Consider the following 19,014-nt stretch of genomic DNA (forward strand, 5'->3'; position numbering starts at 1 on the left):
CAAAAGAATGAGTGAGTCAAAGGACAAATTATAGAAGTAATCAAAAATTTCACTAAAGAGAATGACAACAATAAGACAACATGCCCAAATTTTTAAGATATAGTTAAAGCAGTATTTAAAGTAAAATTTATATTTCTAAATGTTTATATCAGTAATATAAAGAGCTCTGTAGGAAATGACCAGCAGGGTGAATATAGAGAGGCTTGGAAAGACTTACAATGAACTGATGCTGAGTGAAATGAGCAGAACCAGTAGATCACTGTACACTACAGCAATACTACTGTATGGAGAAATATTCTGATTGAAGTGGATATCTTCAACAAAGAGAAGATCTGATTCAGTTCCAGTTGAGCAATGATGGACAGAAACAGCTACACCCAGAGAAGGAACACTGGGAGTTGAGTGTAAACTGTTTGCACTATTGTCTTTCCACCCAGGTTACTTGTTCCTTCAGAATACAATTCTTACTGTGCAAGAAGAAGTTTGGTTTTCCACACATATATTGTATCTAGGATATGCTGTTAACACATTTAACATGTGTGGGATTGCCTGTCATCTAGGGGAGGGAGTAGAGGGAGAGAGGGGGAAATTTGGAAAAAATGAATACAAGAAATATTGTGGTAAAAAAATTACAAAATAAAAAAAAAAAACCGTAACCCAAAGTTTGCTAATAGTGAAACTTTCAAATGGCCAAGTTTCAATATTTTAGAATCTTCCAGCAATTCATTTGAAATTTTAAATAAATAAGCTTAAGTTTATTCACATCTTCTGGTCTAAGCAGAGGTCTAGTGCTGTTGGTCGAATTCACCTATTAGTCTTTTGATGTGAGCCAACTTGTTATGAAGATAATCACATCTGGATTTTTCTTCATGGTAATTGGGACTAGCCTGATTGAGCTTCTGATATTCTTTTAAGACCTCTTCATGAAGAGTCTGATACTCTTTGGAGCCTGGAGAAAGACGCTGACGTTTTGCATCAAGTTTCCTAAACCTTGTGGCCACCGTCTCCATTCTGGCATGCAAAGTTCTATACTCATCATACTCTGTATTGAAGTCATCTGTATAATTCTGGCGTTGCTCATGTGAGCCAATAGCAATATATTTTATTAAGTAATCTGGCAGTTCAATAGTTGATGAAGGGTCAGTGGAGGTAGGGCCAACCTCTTTAACTCCATCATTTGAATCCAGACTAGAGCTATTTAGCTTGGCAATTTCCTCTTTCGTCTTAAGGTCTTTCCCCTTTTCCTCAATGGGCTGTTTTTGAATTGGGTCCTTTTCCTTATGTTTTTTAGATTTTTCTTTAGATTTTTTATGTGCCATTGAATGCTTGTCTTCCATGGGCTTTGCACCCTTCGACAGGATTGAATCAGGGGGTGGGATTTCCAAAGAAGTCCTAGAGGTATCTTTGTCCTGCTGGCGCTCAAAGATGCTACCATTTGGACTACAGCTGTCCATAGGTAGATCTTGAGTCCCCCTGCCTTCTGGAGTGCTAGGGGAATTGGAGCTAGACTTTGCAGTCTGAGGAGGATTTGAAACTGGAAGGTGGGTTGAAGGAAGAGGTGGTGGAGTTGGGCTGGCAGCAGTTGGAGGAGGAGGAGGAGGAGGAGGAGGAGAAGGAGGAGGAGGAGGAGGAGGAGGAGGAGGAGGAGGAGGAGGAGGTGATGGGGGTGGGGGTGGAGCCCCAGCATTTTTTTGAAGGGTAGAATTCAAATGACCGTTGCATGTTGGATGAGCTCTATTTGTCAGGTGAGATATCCGAGGTTTTTTATTCCTTAAAGGATCTATGAAATCTGAATCCAAGAGGCGTTTCTGAGAAGCAGAAGGCGCAGCCTCTTTCCTAGAACGTTGAGGAGCTTCTGAAGCGCTGGTGCTCGAGTCATTCTGGGGAGATGGATTCAATTTTCTCGATAGCACTAACTCCAGGGACTCTCTCTCTGTCTCATTGTATCCCGGCCAATCTTTTTGGAGCTCTTGAAATACAGAATCCTTTAAGGAATAAGAGAGGTCCTTGGGATTCAGCTTGGCCACCTGTTGAAGGATGGCTCCGAGGGAGTCCTTGTCTTTTGGAGAAACGCCATCTCTCTGTAATCGAGCCAAGAGTTCTGGTTTCTTGTAAGTCTTCAGGGCCAGGAGGTGAATCACCCTGGCCCTGTAGGGCCGCCCAGAAACACTGTCCTTCAGCTGGGTCTTCCGGAGGGTAGGTGCAGGCTCAATAGGAGCTGCCCTTTTTCTCTCGGGGGCTGCCTGTGGCCCAGCTGGAGGCGCTTTCCCAATTTCTTCTCTTCTTCCTCCAATGGGTCCGCCGGCTTTGCTAACGTTTGTCCCTGGGTTCCGGGATTCCTCTTCTGCCTGCCTCCTGCCTTCTCTTGGCACTTGAAAGGAGTCCTTTGTTGCCCTGACTGTAACTTGATCTTGAATAACTCCCAGGCAGTTGAGCTGTGAGGCCCCAGAAGTGGAGACAGTTTGGCGGACGCACTCAAAGCTTTCCTGAGGGTGATCTTTGCCAGGGGTGGACAGGGAGAAGCTAAAGTTCTGCACTTCCTTTGGACGATCCTTTTTGGGAATTCTGAGCAGCCCCTCGAATCCCTGGAACTGAATGGAAGGTCTGGAAGGAGTTCCATGCTTGTGGCTCTGGTAGGTCTCCAGCGCCCGGATCGCCGTGTCCGTGAGCTTCACGTGCACCACGGTGAGATTGTCCTGGCCCAGGCTCCCGCAAGATAAGCCGTAGCGCCGCTGCTCGCGCAGATCCCCCGCCGCCGGCCCCCCCGTCGCCATGTTAAGCTCCTCAGGAGGCTGCTGCTGCCGCTGCCGCTTCTGCTAGTGCTGCTGCTGCCGCTGCTTCTGAGGCCGCTGCTGCTGCTGCTGCTGCTGCTGCTGCCTCTGCTGCTGCTGCTGCCTCCAGCACAGCTCCCCGCGTTGGGCGCCAAATTGGAGTGTCCTGTCTGCTCTCAATTATAAGCCTTCTCTGGGAGGAGGATTTTTCTCTGCTTTTCCTTCCGTTCTTGCGAATCTTCTCTTGTCCAAGCGTCCCCAGTCAGCTCCACCGCAGAATCTGCAATTCCCTTCTTCCGGAATCCTGGCTCCTTAAATACTCCCGGAGAATGGGCTTACAGACCAATCAGCAAGCTCTTGCGAAGGTGTCAACTCCTTTAGAGGTGGCAACTAAAGGTGTCAACTCTGAGCTAGAGAACTGTTAAGTACTGACTTAGCCCCCAGTAAGGAACCTAACGGGAAATAGAGGGAGGAGATAGCGCTCATTGTATGAATCACTCTGATATGAAGGAAGGAAAAATGAAATGAGCAGAACCTGAAGAAATTATCCATAGTAAGCATTATTGCCAGAATGGTCAACAATGAAAGAAATAGATAATCTTTTTTTAAAATCATTTTTATCATTGATCCCTAATCAATCCAATGATCAAAGAGGACTATGAAGATCCCCTCAGGAAAATGTTATCCACCTCTGAGTGAAGATTAAAGTATGTTTAGTTTTACTTTATTATTATACTTGCCTTTTCTTTTGGGGGGAGGCAACACGGTTAATAGGTATTCCATGACCTTACATATATAATCGATAACACAACAGGTGGGGGAGGGTTTAGAAAGAGGAAGAGAATTACGACTCCATTTTTTTAAAGGAATGTTACAAAATGTACAAAAACAATTTTCTTAAAGAATAGCTAAATCTTTTCCAGCTGATCTTTTTTCATGATATTGTTGTTACTGTGTACAATGATCTCTTGAATTTAGTCACTTCACTTTGTATGAGGTCATAGAAGTCTTTCCAAGTTATCTGCAAACTAATGTGTTTGTCATTTCTTCTAGCACTATAGTATTCTATCACAACCCTATACTACATCTTGTTCAGCCATTCCCCAACTAAAGGGCATCCCCTCAATTTCTAATTCTTTGCTATTATAAAATGATTTTTGGCCAATATTTTCTTCTGTGCTTCAAAGGAAGGGAACAGACAGTCGTAATTGTGGGCCACACCTGAAAATGTTTAACTGTCTATGAAAGCTAATTAAATAGCTGAGGGGTCAAGCTGAGCTGTATGATTTATTAGCAAAATAAAATGAGGCATGATAAATAGGTCAGTGGATCCCCCACTGATCAGTCAGCCCATAGATCCTGAATACAGAGTGAGACAGATTAAAAACAATTAATCAAATAAGATGAATTAAAAAAAAAAAAAAACCAACCAGAATACTACATTAAATGATGACATAATTAAAGAAAAGTAGAGCATCAACTAAAGATTCAACAAAATAATAATTTTACAAACTTGCAGGATATAAAAAATACCCATAAATTATCAGCTTTTCTATATATGGCAAAAAAAAAAAAACCCTCAGCAAGTTAGAGAAATTCCATTTAAAATCACAACCAATATAAACCATTTGAAAGTCTACCTGCTAAGACAAACCCAGGAACTATATGAACATAATTACAAAACACTTTTCACACATATAAAGGCTTATCTAAAAGAATGGAAAAATATTAACTGTTCATAAGTAGGCTGAGCTAATATAGTGAAAATAACAATTCTACTTAAATTAATTTACTTTTTCTGTATCATAATTAACAAACTATCAAAAATATATTGTAGAGTTAGAAAAAAATGACAAAATTTATCTGGAAGAATTAAAATTTGAGGATATCAAAGGAATAAATTAAAAAAAAAAAAAGTAAAGGAAGGTGGTCTAGCCAGACAAGATATCAAACTATCACAAAGTAATAATCATCAAACAATTCAATATTAACTAAGGAATAGAATAATATATCAGTGCAATAGACTAGATTACATACACAGCACAGAGCAATAAGTGACCATAATAATCTGGTGTTTGATAATCTCCCAAATCTAATATTATTTGACCAGAACTCAGTAATATATATATATATATATATATATATATATATATATATATATATATATATATATATATATATATATATATAAACTCCTGGGAAAACAGGAAGGTGTTTAACAGAAACTAGGTACAACTGAATATCTCATGCTGTATATCAAAAAAGATTAAAATGTAAACATGATTTAGACATGAGGGGTGATTCATTAGCAAAGAAAAAGAGGATAAAATAGTTTACCCAACAGATCTATGATAAAAGAAGAATTTATGACCAAAAAGGAATAAAGAACATTACTATATGTAAAATGGACAATTTTGATTGTTACATTAAAATAAGTTTTTGCATAAACAAAACCTACACAACCAAAAGTAGAAGAAAGCAGAAAACTTGGTGAAACATTTTGCAAATATATCTAATAAAGAACTCATTGCTCAAATAAATAGAGAGCTGAACCAAATTTATAAGAATGGAAGTTATCCTTCAATTGATAAAAGGTCAAATGATATGGACAGGCAGTTGTTGATGAAGAAATCAAAATTATCTTTAATCACATCAAAAATGCTTTCAATAACCACTGATTAAAGAAATTAATTAACTTAAATTCTAAGGTATTACTTCCCATTTTTCACGTAAATTAAATAACAGAAATGGAAAATCATAAATATTGGAGGCATATATGAAAATTGATATCCTAATACATCGGTGGTAAAATTGTGAACTTATTCAATTATTCTGGAGAACAATTCGGAATTATGCCAACAGACCTATGAAATGTATATACCCTGACCTAGCAGTACCACTATTAGATCCTCATCCCAAAGAGATTTTGAAAAATGAAAATTATTTCTTTGTATCCAAAAATATTTATAGCAGCTCTTTTTATGTTCGCAAAGAATTGAAAATTGAAGAGATACTCATCAGTTGGGGAATGGTTGAATAAGTTGTGGTGAATGGTTGAAATGGAAAAAAAATAGATAACAAAACTATTCTATTGAGAGACCTCAAACTTCCCTTCACAGAAGCAGACAAATCTAAGAAAGAAACTAGGGAGGTAAATAGGATCCTAAAAAAATCTAAATATATAGACTTGTGAAGAAAACTAAATAGGGATAGAAAGAAATACACCTTTTTCTCAGGAATACATTGCACCTACACAAAACTTGACCATATATTAGCACATAAAAACAAAAAAAGACCTCACACTTAAATGAAAAATGGCAAAAATAATACTTACTTTTTCAGACCACAAGGAAAAAAAATATATATTCCATAAAGGACCATGGAAGGATAAATTGAAAACTAATTGGAAATTAAATAATCAATTTCTAAAAAATGATGGATCAAACAAACAAATAAACAAACAAACAAACAAAAAAAAACAAAACACAGAAAACATTCCATAATTTGATCCAAGAGAATGACAATAATAAGACAATATATTAATCCTATGGGATTCAATCAAAGCCGTCCTTAGAGAAAAGTTTATATCTCTAACTAGCTATGTAAATAAAATAGAAAAAAAAAAAAAAAAAAAAGATCAAAGAATTAGGCATGTAACTAAAAAAAAAAAAAAAGCCAGAAAATAACACATTTTAAAATTCCCAATTAAATACCAAATCAGAAATTCTGAAACCCAAATGAGATAGTACTAGAATAGAAACAAAGAAAACTCTTTAACTAACAAATAAAACTAAGAGTGGCCTCTGAAACAACCAACAAAATATATAAACTTTTGCTTAATTTAATCAGAAATAGTAAAGAAGAAAACCAGATCGCCAGAATCAAAAATGTAAAGGGTAAACTTGCCACCAATGATAAAGAAATTAAAGTAATATTTATGAGATATTTTTTCCCCAATTGTATGGCAGCAAGTTTGGCAATTTAACTGAAATGGATGAATAATTACAAAAAGATAAGCTGCCCAGCTTATCAGAAGGTAACATGAATTACTTAAATATTCCCATTTTAGAAAAATAAAATAAAATTAACAAGCCATTAATGAACTTCCTAAAAAGAATGTCTGGATTCAGATTGATTCACAAGTGAATTCCACCAAACATTTAAAGGACAATTAATTCCAATACTATGTAACCTATTTGGAAAAATAGGTAAAGAACTAGTACTACATAAAGCCATTCTCCAATTGATAAATGGTCAAAGGATATGAACAGCCAATTTTCAGATGAAGAAATTGAAAGTATTTTTAGCCATACAAAAAAGATGCTCCAAGTCGTTATTAATCATAGAAATACAAATTAAGACAACTCTGAGGTACCACTACACACCTGTCAGATTGACTAGAATGATAAGGGAAAGATAATTTTGAATGTTGGAGGAGAAGTGGGAAAACTGGGACAATTATACACTGTTGGTGGAATTGTGAATATACCCAGCCATTCTGGAGAGCAATTTGGAACTATGCTAAAAAAGCTATGAAACTGTTTTGATCCAGCAGTGTTACTACTGGGCTTATATCCCAAAGAGATCTTAAAGAAGGAAAAGAGACCTGTATGTGCACAAATGTTTGTGGCAGCCTTAGTTTCAATTCAGTTCAATAATCCCAAAATGCAGCCAGGAGTTAAAGTCCTTTATTGTCTCTTTCCAAATCTTATCTCCAGATCCTTTATTTTTTCCTTCAAGTCTTGTGTGTGTCCTTAACTTGGAGCTCGGCTAGCTTTCTTAGAGGCCTCTCTCTCTCTCTGGTTCCCAAGAGCTTTTGTCTGAGTGTCTCCAGGCAACAAGAAAGTGGAGGTTGGAATGAAATCTTGACTCCTCCTCCCAAAGTGTGGGCTTTTTATATGCTCTCTAAAGGTGTGAGTCTAATGTGTGGACCAATGAGTAAACTCCTTTCCTAGAGTATAGTAATCAGACTCCATCTCTGAGAATGGGCTTGTGTATACTCCTTGGGCTTGTGGGAGCTCCTTAAAAGTATGTTCTCTTAAAGGTGGAATTCTAGTAAATACATCACTGAACTAGAGAATTGTTAAGTGCCATGCTAAATTAGATAATTATATACATTTCAATGACTTAGTACCTTGTAAGAATCCTAACATTTTGGAATATTATTGTTCTGTAAGAAATGACCAGCAGGAGGATTTCAGAAAGCCCTGGAGAGACTTATATAAACTGATGATGAGTGAAATGAGCAGGACCAGGAGATCATTATACACTTCAACAACAATATTATATGATGTTCAATCTTCAACTATATATATAAAATAAGATGCAAAGAGAAAAAAAGAACTAGTACTACTAATTCCTTCTATGATACATAGAATAGAACCAAGGAAGAGTCAAAACAGTGAGAGAAAATTACAGACCAATCTTCCTAATGAAGATTGAGACAAAACTTTTAAATAAAATATTAACAAAGAGATTATAGCACATTATCAGCAGGATGATACACTATGACCAAATGGGATTTATACCAGGAATGTAAGACTGATTCAATATGAGGAAAACTATTGCCATATTTGACATATCAAAAACAATACCAACAAAGATAATATAATAATCTCAACAGATGCAGTAAAAGCTTTTGACAAAATACAGCATCAATTCTTATTAAAAACACTAGACAGCATAGGGATAAAGTTACCTTAAAATAAGAAACAGTATCCATGTAAAATCTATAGCAAACATTATTTGTAATGGAGAGAAAGAAATACATTTCCAATAAGATAAGGGATGAAAAAAGGATGTTCATTATCACCACTATTATTCAACATTGTACTAGAAATGTTGTCTTTAGCAATAAAAAAAAATGAAATTAAAATAATTACAACAGGCAATGATGGAATGAAACTATCAGTCATTGAAGGTGTTGAAGGTGATAAGATGATGGACTTAGAGAATCCTAGAAAATTATCCCAAAACCTACTCAAAACAATTCGCAGCTTTAGCAAAGTTGTAGTATATTAAACAAACACACAGAAATCATCAGCATTTCTTCATTTCACTTGCTCAATGCCATACCCATGAAATTGCCAAAAAAATATTTTATAGAACTAGAAAAAATAATAATACAGAATATCGAAGGCATTAAAGAAAAAAAGTACAAAGAATTATGGCTTAGTAGTACCCAACCTAAAACTATATTATAAAGAAGTAGTCATCAAAACCATTTGTTATTGACTAACAAATAAAGTGGTGGGTCAGTGGAATAGATTAGATACATATGACACAATAATAAAGTTCTATACAACCCTAGCATGTGATAAACCTCCAAAGTACAGCTTCTAGAATAAGAACCCATTATTTGATAAAAATTGCTGGGAAAATTAGAAAACATATCCATAATTTTGCATAGAACTACATCTCACACCGCATGCTAAAATAAGATCAAAATGGTCAATGATTTGGTGTAATGGGCCAGAATTCTAGAGAAAGGTATTAATTCAGTGGAATTGATAAGACAATTGTTATGAAGTTATCGTGTGACTTCTCTAGTTCAGTATGATTGATTTAATCTTACAACAAATAATGACTCCTTAGTGATATAATGATTGATTTATACTTAGTATGATGAATTGATTTAAATATAACAGAGTATATAAGCTGGGGATAAACTAAGCTACAAGAAGAGAAGACTCTCCTGTCTCCTTCAGTGAGACCAAGGCCCATCAAAAGTTCCCCCAGAAAGCTAGCCCAGCCCCAGGCAAAGGAGACAGACTATGAAGTAGATAATAAAGACTTTAGATTTTATTCCTGATTATTCTCATGGTGATTATGCTGCTGAAATTAAGGCTAATCCCAAGATCTCCAGAAAGCTAGTCAGGACATTACAATTTGGGGATAAAGGATAAAACTGTTAAGAAATTAGAAGCATTATTTGCCCGGAAACTTCAGGCCAATATGGTAGAGAGGGCACACACATCTACTTAATCTCCGTCTTTGCTCTCAGAATTTATTTCATAACAAGCCTCAGAATTAGTGCTTGACTGAAGAAAAACCCACAAATAATTGCCAATAGAAGACATCTTTGAAATTTTCCAGAAAAGGTCTGTTTTTGCTGAGGATGGTTAGCCTGGGCAAGCAGCAGCAGTTAGAGAACAGCAGGAAATTCACACTGAGCAGACTGGAGTGGAGTGGGGTATGATCTCAGCCATTTCTGTAGAAAGAAATTAACCACAGTGTGACTATTTTGCCTTGGCAGCAAGCCAGTAAACCAGCAGAAAAGCTGTAAACACAGGAGGTAAAGGCTATAACACCTAAAAGCTAGGGTTTCTGGGGACCTGGCCACACCCACCCGAAGTGTCTCAGCACACTCTCAGAGTCTCAGAGGGCAGATGCAGTGCAGCCATTGCTTTCCTGCTAGTGCCTCAATGCTGCCCCCCCTCAGTCTGTAGAGAAAGCTCGGTAATACCCCACCCCCCAAAAAAAAGCAGACTGCATTTGTTTCTTTGTTTGTTTGTTTTTGTTTTTGTTTTTATTTTTCTAGTTTGTCTTTGATTCTTCTCTGACAAAATGAGTACAAAATTTAAACATACTCTAAATATGGATAGCTTCTATATGGATAGAAAGCAGACTTCAAACCCTGAGGAGACTAAAAACAGACTCTTTTCAGATGAATCCCTAAAAGGGGATATAATCTGGTCCTCAACACACAAGACTCCCATAGAAGAAATTGAAAAGACTTTCACAAGAGAGCTAGAAGAAAAATGGACAAAGGAAAGGGAAGCTTGGCAAGAGAGTCTGAATAAGTCATAATAAGTCATCCCACTCATTTAAAGATACAGTGGATAAATAAATCAAATCCTTGAAAAACAGAATTAGTGAATTGGAAAAAGAAATTAGCTCTCTAAAAGATAAAATTGGCAAAATAGGGGGGAAAATCCATAGAACAAAACAATACACTTAAAAACTCAATTGGATAATTAGAAAAATGATATAAAAAAGTGAGTGAAGAAAATAATTCATTGAAAATCAGAATCAAACAAATGGAATTGAATGAATCAAGGAGATAGCAAAAACCAGTCAAGAAAAATCAAAAAAATGAAACAATGGAAAAAATGTCAAATACCTTCTTGGGAAAACAACAGATCTGGAAAATATGTCCAGGAGAGACAATCTGAGAATTTTCCATCTGAAAAATATGATGAAAAAAAGAGTCTGGACATTATTTTCCAGGAAATTATCAAAGAGAACTGCCCAGAAGTTATAGAAACAAAGAAATTGAAAAGAATTATAGAAATTGAAAGAATTCATTGATAACCTACTGAAAGTGACACTAAAATCAAAACTCCAAGAAATATAGTGGTGAAATTCCAGAAATATCAGAAGAAGGAAAAAATGCTGTAAGCTGCTAGAAAAAAATCAGTTCAAATACAGAGGAGCCACAATAAGCTTTACTCAGGCTCTAGCAGCATCCACATTAAAGGATAGAAGGGCCTGGAATATGATAATCTGAAAGGCTAAGGAACTTGGTATGCAGCCAAAAATAACTTACCCAGCCAAAATGAGCATCTTTTCCAGGGAAGAAGATGGACATTCAATGAAATAAGTGAATTTCAGCTATTGTTGATGGGAAAAAAAAAAAAAACAGAACTAAACAAAAACTTTGATCTACAAATATAGAACTCAAGAGAAACCCAAAAAGGTAAAAATAAATCTTGGAAACTATATTTCTCCTCTAAATATATATATATATATATATATATATATATATATATATATAGAACACATGTATAATTTGTTTTAGAAAGTAGAGGTAGAAATGAAATTGTACTCAGAAAAGGGTAAAGTGGGGGTACTATATGTCATGAAGTGGCAAAGGAAACCTATTATTTCTGAGAAAGAATAGAGGGGGATGAACATAGAATGTATCTTACTGCCATCAGAATTAGCTTAAAGAGAAAAATATAAGACAGATTTGATTTATGATGAACTTCTCCCACCTCATTGAAAAGTGGGAAGGGAAAAGTGAAAAGTGAAGGAGTAAGCTAAGCAGAAGGGAATACAGAAATTGTGTGGAAAAGGGGTAAGATAGGGAGAGGAACGCTAAGGTGGGGGGAGGGATACTAAAAAGGGAGGGCTGTGAAAAGCAAGTGGTGCTAACAAGTTTAATTTTGGAGAGGGGGGGAGAAAAGGAGAAAAGCATAAATAGGGCTTAAAAAGACAACAAGTAATACAGAATTGGTAATTTTAATCACAAATGTGAATGAGGTAAGCCCCCCATAAAGAGGAAGCAGTAAGTAGACTTGATTAAAAACCAGAATCCTACAATATGTTGTTTACAGGAAACACACCTGAAGTAGGGTGATACATGCAGAGTAAAAATAAAAGGTTGGAGCAGAATCTACTGTGCTTCAGGTGAATTCAAAGAAGCATCCTCATCTCAAATCAAGCAAAAGCAAAAATTGATCTAATTTAAAGGGATAAGGAAGGGCATTATATCTTGCTAAAGAGTAACATAGATAATTAAGCATTATCAATATTAAACATATATGCACCAAGAGGTGTAGTATCTTTTTTTAAATTTTATTATATATATTTTTATAATATTATCCCTTGTATTCATTTTTCCAAATTATCCCCCCCTCCCTCCACTCCCTCCCCCCGATGACAGGCAATCCCATACATTTTACATGTATTACAATATAACCAAGATACAATATAACCAATACCATTTTCTTCTTGCACAATAAGCATTAGATTCCGAAGGTACATGTAACCTGGGCAGGCAGATATTAGTGCTAACAATTTACATTCACTTCCCAGTGTTTCTTCTCTGGGTATAGCTACCTCTGTCCATCATTGATCAATTGGGAGTGAGTTGGCTCTTCTTTATGTTGAAGGTTTCCACTTCCATCAGAATACATCCCCATACAGTATTGTTGTAGTGTACAGTTATCTTCTGGTTCTGCTCATTTCACTCAGCATCAGTCGATGTAAGTCTCTCCAAGCCTCTAGGTATTCCTCCTGCTGGTCATTTCTTACAGAGCAATAATATTCCATAACCTTCATATACCATAATTTACCCAACCATTCTCATACTGATGGACATCCATTCATCTTCCAGTTTCTAGCTACAACAAAAAGAGCTGCCACAAACATTTTGGCACATACAGGTCTCTTTCTGCTCTTTAGTATTTCTTTGGGATATAAGCCCAGTAGTAGTACTGCTGGGTCAAAGGGTATGCACAGTTTGATAACTTTTTGGGCATAGTTCCAAATTGCTCTCCAGAATGGCTGGATTCTTTCACAACTCCACCAACAATGTATCAGTGTCCCAGTTTTCCCACATCCCCTCCAACATTCATCATTATTTGGTCTTGTCATCTTAGCCAATCTGACAGGTGTGTAGTGGTATCTCAGAGTTGTCTTAATTTGCATTTCTCTGAGCAGTAGTGATTTGGAACACTCTTTCATATGAGTGGATATAGTTTCAATTTCTTTATCTGAGAATTGTCTGTTCATATCCTTTGACCATTTATCAATTGGAGAATGGTTTGGTTTCTTATAAATTAGGGTCAGTTCTCTATATATTTTGGAAATGAGACCTTTGTCAGAACCTTTGCTTTTAAAAATATTTTCTCAATTTGTTACTTCCCTTCTAATCTTGTTTGCATTAGTATTGTTTGTACAGAAACTTTTTAGTTTGATGTAATCAAAATCTTCTATTTTGTGATCAATAATGATTTCTAGTTCTCCTCTGGTCATAAATTCCTTCCTCCTCCACAAGTCTGAGAGGTAGACTATCCTCTGTTCCTCTAATCTATTTATCATCTCACTCTTTATGCCTAAATCATGGACCCATTTTGATCTTATCTTGGTATATGGTGTTAAGTGTGGATCCATATCTAATTTCTGCCATATTAATTTCCAGTTTTCCCAACAGTTTTTTTCCAAATAATGAATTTTTATCCCTAATGTTGGAATCTTTGGGTTTGTCAAAGATTAGATTGCTATAGATGTACCCTTTTTTGTCCTTTGTATCTAATCTGTTCCACTGATCTACCGGTCTATTTCTTAGCCAATACCAAATGGTTTTGGTGACTGCTGCTATATAATATAGCTTTAGATCAGGTACACTTAGACCACCTTCCTCTGAGTTTTTTTTTCATTAGTTCCCTTGCAATTCTCGACCTTTTATTCTTCCATAGTATCTAAATTCTTAAAAGAGAAATTAAGAGAGCTGCAAGAAGAAATAGACAGCAAAACTATAATAGTGGGAGATCTCAAGCTTGCACTCTCAGAATTAGATAAATGAAACCACAAAATCAATAAGAAAGAAGTTGAAGAGGTAAATAGAATACTAGGCAAGTTAGATATGATAGATCTTTGGAGAAAACTACATGGAGACAGGAAGGAGTACACTTTATTCTCAGCAGATCATGGAACCTATACAAAAATTGACCATATATTAGGACATAAAAATCTCAAACTCAAATGTAATAAGGCAGAAATGATAAATGCATCCTTTCCAGACCACAATGCAATGAAAATTATATTCAATAAAAAGCCAAGGAAATATAGACTAAAAAATAATTGGAAACTAAATAATCTCATACTGAAGAATAATTGGGTGAAATGTCAAATCATAGACATAATTAATAACTTCACCCAAGAAAATGACAGTAATAAGACATCATACCAAAATGTATGGGATGCAGCCAAAGTGGTAATAAGGGGAAAGTTCATATCTCTAGAGGCCTACTTGCATAAAATAGAGAAAGAGTAGGTCAATGAATTGAACCTGCAAGTAAAAATGTTAGAAAAGGAACAAATTAAAAGCCCCCAAAGAAATACTAAACTTGAAATTCTAAAATTAGAAGGAGAAATTAATAATCTTGAAAGTAAAAAAAAATATATTGAATTAATGAATAAAACTAAGAGCTGGTTCTATGAAAAGCAAACAAACAATAAAATAGATAAGCCTTTGGTATATCTGATCAGAAAAAGGAAAGAGGAAAATCAAATTGTGAGTCTTAAAAATGAAAATAGGGATCTTTCCATCAATGAAGAGGAAATTAGAGCAATAATTAGGAGGTACTTTGCCCAACTTTATGCCAATAAATTCGATAACTTAAATGAAATGGAAGAATACTTTAAAAACTATAGCTTGCCCAGATTAACAGAGGAAGAAGTAAACTGGCTAAACAGTCACATTTTATAAAAAGAAATAGAACAAGCTATTAACCAACTACCTAAGAACAAATCCCCTGGACCAGATGGATTAATTTGTGAATTCTAATAAACATTTAAAGAACAATTAACTTCAATGCTATATAAATTATTTGAAAATAATAGGGATTGGAGGAGTTCTACCAAATTCCTTTATGACACAGACATGGTACTGATACCTAAACCAGGTAGATTGAAAACAGAGAAAGAAAATTATAGATCAATCTTCCTAATGAATATTGATGCTAAAATCTTAAATAAAATATCAGGAAAAGGATTACAGAAAATCATCCCCAGGATAATACAGTATGACCAAGTAGGATTTATACCAGGAATGCAGGATTGGTTCAATATTAGGAAAACTATTGGCATAATTGACAATCCTCCAAAAACAAAAGAAAGGGGGAGCCACAGGTAGCCCTAGGGAACTTCTAAATTTAGTTCTCTATACCATTAATTTTCTAATTTTTGACAAAGATGCACTGGCTCCAGCAGACAGGTTTTATAACCCACCAGAAGGGCAGTGTCCAGTGAGAGCATCTCCACTGTCCTTAGATAATCGCCAGGTGATGTGGAGAGATCCAGAAAGTGGTGAATGGAAGGGACCAGATAGGTTAACTGCCTGGGGGAGAGGGTTTGCTTGTATTTCTTCAGCAGGAGAAGGAATCAGATGGGTGCCAACAAGTCATATTCGCCTTGTCCATCAGAGAAAGACAGAAAAAGAGAAAGGCCTCAAAATAAAGGAGAAGATCTAAGAAACATCTGACACTGAAAGAGCATGGACAATAAGAAGACTGTTAAAGAACTTTAAAAACCAGCAGGAATCATTGGACTTCCTCACACAAGATGAGACTAATGGACAATGGACTTATGGACATTTATAAATTTTCAATTTATGATTATGTTATATACTTCTAGCATGTGTTATGTTACTATGTTACTATATGCTTATGTAATTTATGTAATTATCTGTAATACTTCCCATATTGATGGATTTATGTTTCAAGGTCATTTATGTAATTATCTGTAATACTTCCCATATTGATGGATTTATGTTTCAAGGTCATGACTGTCCTATGTTCTAAATCAAAAGAAAGGGGGAGATGTTAGGATTACTAAGTGAGAACTGAGGTTGTCTGGACAGTGACAAGGTGAGAATTCAGGTTTTCTGGACAATTACAAGGTGAGAACTCAGGTTGACTTGATAGAGGGGGCAAGCTCATTGGCTGGGGTGGTTCTTCCCAGAAGCCCTTGCATTATCCCACGCCCATTCTCTGGGAGAATAAAAGAGAGGACTCTCAGAGATAGAAGAAGACTCTCTGCATTACATCAGGCCTGACGGGGCTCTCTGCAGGAAGGGAAGTCACTTCTAAGGACAAGAGTTAACAGCAAGTGCCTGGAGACAACGGTTCTCTACAGGAAGAAGAATCTGTCGGAGAGATTTGAGTAGAAGACACAGCAGATCTCTTCCCAGAGAGCGATCCAGCAGCTTCTGGAGACAACAGCTTGTTACAATTAATAACAAAATTAACAAAAAACATATGATCATCTCAATAGATATAGAAAAAGTATTTGATAAAATTGAACATCCATTCCTAATAAAAAGTCTTGAGAGGATAGGAATAAATGGACTTTTCCTTAAAATAGTCAGGAACATATATTTAAAACCATCAGCAAATATCATATGTAATGGGGAAAAACTGGAACCTTTTCTAGTAAGATCAGGAATGAAACAAGCTTGCCCACTATCACCATTACTATTCAATATTGTATTAGAAATGCTAGCATCATCATCAATAAGAGTTGAGAAAGAGATTAAAGGAATGAGAGTAGGTAATGAGGAAATTAAATTATCACTCTTTGCAGATGATATGATAGTATACTTAGAGAACTCCAGAGATTTTACTAAAAAGCTATTAGAAATAATTCACAACTTAGCAAAGTTGCAGGACACAAAATAAATCTACATAAATCCTCAGCATTTTTATACATCACCAACAAAATACAACAGCAAGAGATATAAAGAGAAATCCCATTCAAAGTTAACTGTTGATATCATAAAATATTTGCGAGTCTATTTACCAAAGGAAAGTCAGGAATTATATGAGCAAAATTACAAAACACTTTCCACACTAAATAAAGTCAGATTTAAATAATTGGAAAATGTTAATTAACATTTTTAAGTGTTCTTAGATAGGCCAAGCGAATATAATAATGATGACAATATTCCCTAAACGAATCTATTTTTTTTAACGCTATACCAATCAGACTCCCAAGAAACTATTTTAATGACATAGAAAAATAACAACAAAATTCATCTGGAAGAACAAAAGGTCAAGAATTTCAAGGGAATTAATTAAAAACATAAATAAATCAAATGAAGGTGACTTAGATGTACCTGGTCTAAAACTATATTATGAAGCAGCAGTCACCAAAACCATTTGGCATTGGCTAAGAAATACATTAGTTGATTAGTGGAATATGCTAGATTTACAAGACAAAATAGTCAATAACAATAGCAATCTAGCATTTGAAAACCCAAAGATCCCAACTTTTGGGATAAGAATTCATTATTTGACAAAAACTGCTGGGAAAACTAGAAATTAGTATGCCAGAAATTAGGAATGGACCCACACTTAATAGCATATACCAACATAAGATCATAATGGGTAAATAATTTAGGCATAAATAATGATATCATACAAAAAAAGATAGTTTACCTGTCAGACTTGTAGAGGAGGAAGGAATTTGTAGCCAAAGAACTACTAGAGATCATTATTTATCACAAAATAGAAAATTTTGATTACATCAAATTAAAAAGCATTTGTACAAACAAACCTAATGCAAACAAAATTAGAAATGAAGTGAAACTGGGAAAACATTTTTACAGTTAAAGGTTCTAATAAAGATCTCATTTCCAAAATATATAGAGAACTGACTCTAATTTATAAGAAATCAAGCCATTCTTCAATTGATAAATGGTCAAAGGATATGAACAGACAATTTTGAGATGATGAAATTGAAACTATTTCCACTCATATGAAAATGTTCCAAATCACTATTGATCAGAGAAATGCAAATTAAAACAACTCTGAGATACCACTACACACCTGTCAGATTGACTAAGATGACAGGAAAAAATAATGAAGAATGTTGGAGGGGATACGGGAAAACTGGGACATTGATGCATTGTTGGTTGAGCCATGAATGAATCCACCCATTCTAGAGAGCAATCTAGAATTATGCCCAAAAAGTTATCAAACTGTCCGTACCCTTTGATCCAGCTTATATCCCAAAGAGATAATAAAGAAGGGAAAGAGAACCTGATGTGCCAAAATATTTGTGGCAGCCATTTCTGTAGTGGCTAGAAATTGGAAAATGAATGGATGCCCATCAATTGGAGAATGGTTGGGTAAATTGTGGTACATGAATGTTATGGAATATTATTGTTCAGTAAGAAATGACCAGCAGGATGAATACAGAGAGGCTTGGAGATACTTTCATGAACTGATGCTGAGTGAAATGAGCAAAACTAGGAGATTAGTATACACTTCAACAACAATAGTGTATGAGGAGTTATTCTGATGGAAATAGATATATTCAACTAAGAAAAGATCTATTTCAGTTCCAGTTGATCAATGACGGACACGAGCAGCTACACTCAAAGAAAGAACACTGGAAATGAGTATGAATTGTTTGCATTTTTGTTTTTCTTCCCAGGTTTTTTTACCTTCTGAATTCAATTCTTCCTGTGCAACAAGTGCAACAGTTCTGCACAAATATATTGCATCTAGGATGTACTATAATATATTTAACATGTATAAAACTTCTTCCCTTCTAGGGGAGCGGGTGGAGGAAGGGAAGGGAAAAATCAGAACTGAAGTGAGTGAAAGGGATACATTTGTAAAAAATTACCCATGCATATGTACTTTCAATAAAAAATATAGTTATTTAAAAAAATTGCCCAAATCTAAAAAGAAAAGAAAGAAAAGAAATTTGGAGAGCAAGGGGTAATTTA

The 19,014-nt window shown here is 35.4% G+C and overlaps 1 pseudogene; it reads right to left on the reverse strand.

Moving 5' to 3' along the window:
- Positions 1-785: 785 nt before the first annotated feature.
- LOC141561902 (RNA polymerase II elongation factor ELL2 pseudogene) lies at positions 786-2,774 on the reverse strand (annotated as a pseudogene).
- Between the last annotated feature and the right edge of the window lie 16,240 nt (positions 2,775-19,014).

Source organism: Sminthopsis crassicaudata, chromosome 3, assembly GCF_048593235.1.
Source record: "Sminthopsis crassicaudata isolate SCR6 chromosome 3, ASM4859323v1, whole genome shotgun sequence".
Classification (NCBI taxonomy): Eukaryota; Metazoa; Chordata; class Mammalia; order Dasyuromorphia; family Dasyuridae; genus Sminthopsis; species Sminthopsis crassicaudata.